Below are 7,167 nucleotides of genomic sequence, written 5' to 3'. Positions count from 1 at the left end.
GTGGGAGCCTTCCCTCCTCCAGCCCAAGAGGAGAGTGTGCCTTTAGAAGTGACATTTGGAATGAGCTACCTTCTACCTCATCAGAGCAAGGGTGGCCCGCTATCCTAGGTGACTAGCTAGTCAGTGTCTGGATTGTAGTGTTTTAGATCAGCAATGCTCATGGATAAGAACACTGAAGTTTGACAAGTGGGTTATCACTAACACTGATTTAAAAAAAAAAACTAACTTTAAAAAAAAAAACCCAAAACACTACAACTTATTCCCCCAAAACTGTTTCTTTATCTGTGGCCCCGAGGATAATGCTGCCAGTAATGACAGCGATTTAAGAAGATTCTATTACATTGCTTAGAAGCAAAGTCCATGCTCCTGGGATCCCAGAGCACTCAGAGAGGGAGGAGGATGGCGTGCCGTGTGAATAGTACTCTAACCTCCTTACCTTCTCCTAAAGAAAACGAAACAAAACCTCTGCTTCAGTTGGTCTCCCGGGTGCTGGCTCTTCATTTTTACTCGGATTTTTAAAAAGTCTCTAAATGACAGACAGCGTTCCCTCACCTTTCAGACCTCCCTCAACAAACATCAGATCACATGACACGACTGAGTGTATCAGCAATATTCTCTCCAGTGAGACCAGTTTGAAGGATTAATTGTGTGCTTTATAAAGCATCCATACGTACTTCTGTTCTAAAACCATTATTTTAGATTATACACGTTCCACAATGGAGTGTTAAGGCTAGCTTAGCAGTTTACTTAGTTTCATTTTTAGTATATGCCTCTGCATTTTCCACTTTTATTTGTTATGAATATTTCAAGCACAATTACAAAGAAAGGTTAAATGGACCCTCAGGCATCCATCTGTCAGCTACACAACCATCCATTCATGGCCTCTTGTTTCATCCAACTCAACCTCAATCCTGATCCAGTCCTCCACTGGATTTAACCTGCACAAAGCTTGGCATTATTCCTAAACAACAAGGGCACATAGAAAAAGCATGTGGATAATGCTTGTTTTCTTTTTTTTTAGATTTATTTATCGTATGTACATGAGTACACTACAACTGTCTTCAGACACACCAGAAGAGGGCATCAGATCCTATTACAGATGGTTGTGAGCCACCATGTGGTTGCTGGGAATTGAACTCAGGACTCCTGGAAGAGTAGTCAGTGCTCTTAACTGCTGAGTTATCTCTCTAGCCTATATAATACTATTTTTAAAAAGCAATAAATTAGAAAATCATAAATTACAAAGATTAACGCTGGAAGTTCCTAAGGATATAGGCATGTAGAACTCCTGTGCCTCTTTGCTAGGACAGTAAACACCAAATGAATATCTACCTAGCAATTTCACTTTCAAAAACTAGCCTCAAAAAAAAATTAATCCAACCCAAAGCATATACTCGCAAAACTATATGTGCAATAATATTTACAATATCCCCCAATGGAAAGGCACTTAATTGCTCATGGATAGAAAAATGAGGTTTTTTTTAAACATAAAACATTGGTCCAATAAAATAATAAAGAAACTATGCGAGAAAGAACTACTAATCCATGTACAACATAGATGGGTCTGAAGAACATTCTTACGCATACTCATTAAGTTGGCTGTGGCCAATAAATACAATAATGAATATTAGTAAGGAATGGAGAAGTCAAAACTCCCATGTATTGCTGGCAGAAATGTAAGATGATGTAGTCACAGTGCTACATAAACTTCCCTGATTGATTTTCTAGTTGTCCATACAGGAAAAGTGAAAAAAAAACATATACTCAAAAGTTTTACATACAAATGTTACAGAAGTATCATTTATGGTCACTGAAAAAGAGCCTCTAAAATATTCCTCAACAAATGAATGGATGAGAGAACTATGGGTGGTGTGTATGATAGAATTATTATTGGACTATAGGAAGGAATGAGGTCTCAGATCAATCGATGCCACATAGAAATGAGCCACAAAAATATCATGAAATGTGAAGGGACCCTGCTTAAAAAGCATATGCTGTACAGTCACTCAGTATAACATATCCAGAAAAGGCGAATGCGTGGAGATGAAAAACGGATTACTGTCTGCCTGGGTTGGGAGTGGGAATGGGCATTTTTTTTTCAAACTGAGATTGTGGCAGGTGCCCTTTGAGATGATGAAGGGACCCTAATCAAGATCAGGTGATGGTTTCAAATGTTAGTAAATTCCCTGAAAGGCCTTGAAATGTCGACATCAAATGGGTGAAATCTACTCACGTGTTAGGAGATGAAAGTAAACACTTTCATTCTTATAAACATAAGAATCTACACATAATGCTCTCTGCCGGCTCACCGTGAGTTGCGTGCGGCCCGTCAAGCTGGCCTGCGGCCCGTCAAGTTGGCTAGGCTAACTGAAGTGCTGGGCAGGACTGTTTCACAGAGACCGTGCATGCAGGTGTGTGGGGAATCTATGGATGACACCAGCCTCTCCATCATCCGAAACGTCAAAGGCCTGTTGAGAAGGGTGATGTCCTCCCCTAATGCAGTCAGAAAGAGAGGCTCAGGGGTTGTGCTGACGTTACTGCTGGGTCCCGGATATCCACTACTTAGCCCATGGCGTGATCTGCAACGGTTAAATAAAGCATGTGTATTCTTGCTGTTGTCTTAAAAGAATCTACACATACAATAAAAATGAACGCTGCACACAGGTACAAACATAGTAAGTATGTACATTAAATCTGAGTAAGTTGTATGACTCATACTAATATACCTATTTCCTAGTTTTGATACTGTGTTAGAGCTATTTAAGATTCTCTTTCAATAATAAAACAAAACAAAACAAAACAAAAGATGTTTCATTGATGTCCTGGCTAGGTTTTATGTCAAGCTAGACTTATCTGAAAGAAGGGAACCTCAACTGGAGAAAATGTCTCCATTAAGATCCAGCTGTAGGCCTTCACTGGTTCCTGCTCTCCTGGTTAAATACCCCAGTTCCTAACAAGGTATCTATGCTTGTTTTTACTTTATATGATTAGTATTATCAATTCCACGTCTCCCAGATGGCCTAGAACACAGTAGGAAATAGAACCCAGGGAGAAGCTGAGAAATGGCTTGCTTCTCATTTCCATACAATGCAAGGAAATAACATAATTTATATGGTGGAGGTGGTGGAGTGTGTATATGTGTGTGTGTGCACGCACGCATGTGCATGTGCACTTAAAGGCTGTATAAAATTTAAATAAAAATGTCACAAATTCAGTTATTTCCCTTGTTCATTTACATGTAGCATGCAGAATCCACCATAAGCTACCAAAAACTTGAGATATTGTAACACTAGGAAAGTAGATAGAGAGTAAAAGAGATAAACTCCAGAATTAGAATTTTCATTCTACTGGAAGAAGACAACTATGCACACGGCAAATATATGCATTCACATACATATACACGCATGCATACATATCACCACGTACCGGGGGGTAGTAAGTCTTTCAGAGAACAAAGAAAGCAGCTCAAGGATGATAGGACATGCACAGTGGAAAGAGGGTGCCGGTTACTATCAGGGGATTGGGGAAGGATGATGTCATCAAGAAGGCAATCTGTCACTGGAAAACCTTGAATGCTTTTTCCACCCTCTGCTAGCACATTTCTCTGAAGGTCTGTGAGAAGTTGTGCCGGTCAGTTTTTGGCAACTTGACTCGAGACAGAGTTATCTGGGAAGAGGGACCCTCGACTGAAAAATAAAAGTTTCCATAATATTAACCTGTAGGTGTGTCTGTCAGGACATTTTTCTAATTCGTTATTGAAGTGCGAGGGCCTAGCCCACTGTGGGCGGTGTCATTCCTAGTCAGGTGGTCTGGGATGCACGAGACAACAATCTGAGCGGAACACGGAGAGCAAGCCGGCAAGCAGCACTCTTCTGCTTGGCTTGGCCCCCCCGAATCAGCTCTTGCCTCCAGGTTCCTGCCCTGTTTCAGTTTCTGCCCTGACTCCCCACAATGATCAGCTGTGATTGAGTCAAGCAAACCAAATAAACCCCTTCCTTCCTGAGTTGCCACTGATCTTAATCACAGCATCATCGAAAGCCAGCTAAGACAGAAAACAATGCTGTTGTGTCAGGAAAGAGATAGATGGTCGGAACAATTTGTTGATTTTTAGTATGAGAGACAATAAAAATAGAAGAGGAAAGAAAGGTGAGAGAAAGTAGTTCAAGCTGATTTTAAGGACCAACGGGTTCTGCACAGGGCCGTTGAACCAAGAGATAAAGGTACAGACATCATGCCAGGGAGAATTCTAGAGATGGCCTGCCTGGAAGTCTGCTTGGTTAAAGAAATGAGTGCCTCGGCTGTGTTTTAGTTTCCTCTAAGTAAGTAAGTGGTTTTGTGTGGTTTTTCTTTTTCTTTTTCTTTTTCTTTTCATTATTTTAGGGGGATGGGCAGGGATTAAGGAACAGGGGCCCTCCCTTGCTAGGTACTTACCCAGTGAGCTATATCTCTAGCCTGGAAAATGGTTTTTTCTGTTTTGGTTTTTGTTTGCTTGTTTGTTTTTGTTTTAAGACAGGTTAGCCTTAAATTCTTTGGTAAACTTGGGCAGGCCTCAAATTTGCAATTCTGAAACCTTTACCTCTTGAATTATATTCTCTCTCTCTCTCTCTCTCTCTCTCTCTCTCTCTCTCTCTCTCTCTTTCTCTCTCTCTTTCTGTGTGTGTGTGTGTGTGTGTGTGTGTGCCCATGTGTTTGTGCTCTCAAAGTGCAAGTTTGAGACAAAGTCTCTTTATGTCCCCTGGCTGTCCTAGAACTCATTCCAGTCCTGTCTTTTTGTACACAAACTTTTAAATTATTTTTGAAATTCAGTAACATTGAAATTAGCATCCATCAGAAATTACACTACTGGGTAAAAACAGGAAAAGATTCAGACAAGGCTCAAATACACTATACAGCCCAAGCTGACCTTGAACTCATGATTTTCTGCCTTAACCTTCAGAGTTCTGAAACTAGAGATACACACAGATTAATTTTTGACAAAAAAAAAAAAAGAATTTGATTATAGATGAACAAAGACTAAACTTCTCAAAATTGGTTAATCTTAATAGTATTAGAACACAAACACCTTAAAATAATATCACGTATTACTTAGCTTAGAGCAGCCTGACATACATGTATGGGAACACACACACACACACACACACACACACACACTATACAGCTTATGGCATCTGCGTCTCTGTAGTCTACTTTAAAAAGCTGAGCTAAAATGAAAACACATGAGACTAAATGAGTAGTGACCATCTTTTCTGACATCCACTTACATGGTGCTTGTTTCTATATTTAGAAATTCATTCCAGATCTCTTGATTATCTTAACTTTTTAAAGATGTCAAATTATACTGTTTTTTTTTTCCTTTTTCAAGTGCATTCAGCTAATATACAATAAAGTCTTAACCTGGACATGTCCATGTAAGGAATTCATGTATTTTCATAAATAAAGGACATTTTAGGAACTATAAAAAATATTTTCATTTATTTTAGGTGGAGTAAAAATCTCAATCTAGCCATTTAAAAATGGTAATGCAATGTATTCTATAGAAATAACAAAAAAAAAACCTCTATCTGTCCTTGTATTTTCATAGCTATCATTTAATTTTAGGTTCCATTTTAATAAAACCTCATAAACCTACAAGAATCTGTTTACCTGCCAGCTTTGTCCGGATGTGATTCACAAATGTGTCAAGAAAAATCTAATAAATCTTTTATTAGTGTGTATTACTATTCTGATTGCAACTTAAGGAACAAAGGAAAGATGCTGCTTTCAACGGATTGGAATGTTTTAACGTAGTGTTTCAAATTAGCGATATGCTGTACCTGTTGTAATGGCTTTACATTCAGAACATCTATGATGTGAAAAGCAAGGCTCGTGGGTATCAGTCAACCAGCAACAACTGCTGTCTTTGCTCTTTTAAAACTTCTTATTGTCTGCCTCCCTGCCTCCCTCCCCACACCTCTCCTCCCCTTCCTCCCTCTTCCTCCCTCTCTCTCTTCCTTCTCCCAGGCTAGCTTGCTATGTAGCCTAAGCTGGCTTTGAACTCCTCATCCTGCTTCAGTCTTCTGACAGCTGAGATTATAAGTGCCATCATACCCTTGAGATAACTTCATTCTGCTACATCTCAATCTTCTCTGACCTCCACATAGAAAATTCAGTAACTAGACACCTACCCACGAAGGCCAGCTGACTTCCAGAGTCCCCACACCAGCCCCTTCTACAGAACAGTAGCCAGGGTGGCTCTGGACTCTCACACGGGTCTCTCACTTGCCACCATTCTCTGTGGCGTACTACTGCTATATATACTGGATGAAAACGGAAATCACTCCATGGGGAATGGCTTTGGATAGCACGGCTTAGTATTTCTGGAAAGTGCTTAAAGTGACTATTAACAGTAATTACCAAAAGGAAGCAAAGCTTCGCTCTTGCAGAAGATGTGCTATTTCTCACAGTTCTGTGCCTTGCTGTCTCACCAACATTAATTATCCTACCGTGGGAATTCTTAAACAGCAGTGACCTACTTGGCTTGCATGCCTCCCTGTCTTGTATTTAATGCACTTTCATAGTTTGGTTTTACTTTGGTTTACTGTTTCCCGAGACAGGGTCTGGCTAGTAGAGACTCAGGTTGGAATTCTACCTTAGCTTCCCAAGTGTTCATTGAGTGACAGATGTTTTAGCCCCACTCTCTGTTCTTTACCTCCTCCATCTTTTTCTTCTCCATTTAGTTGTCCTATGCACTCAGTCTCCAGTCTCCAGCTGATCTGTAGTTGCATGGAACAGTATTGTTTGAAGTGGGGTCTTCATTGTATAAAATACTGGCTTTGGTAATCTTCTAGAAAGTCTTTCTCTAGGGGGGGGTGTAAATGGGGGGGGGTGATTTCCAGTACAGAAGAGTCCATCCAAAAATCCTTCCAAGTTGGAAAACCTTGACGGAAGGGGAGGGGTTACTATCTAAAGAATTAGAAGAGATAAAAAGAAAAATACAATATACATCAAAATTTGGATTCTCATTAAAATTTACACATTTTAGTTCTAATTGCAAAGATTGCAATTAGAGTAACAAAGTATCCAGCCTGTCCTCATATTTAGTCCTGACTTCTTGAAATTGAGATATAATCCAGATCTAGAGGAAATACATTCATATATATATATATATATATATATATATATATATAT

The sequence above is a fragment of the Mastomys coucha genome, unplaced genomic scaffold (genome assembly GCF_008632895.1).
Source record: "Mastomys coucha isolate ucsf_1 unplaced genomic scaffold, UCSF_Mcou_1 pScaffold22, whole genome shotgun sequence".
Taxonomy (NCBI): domain Eukaryota; kingdom Metazoa; phylum Chordata; class Mammalia; order Rodentia; family Muridae; genus Mastomys; species Mastomys coucha.
Note: the sequence above shows the minus strand (reverse complement) of the source record.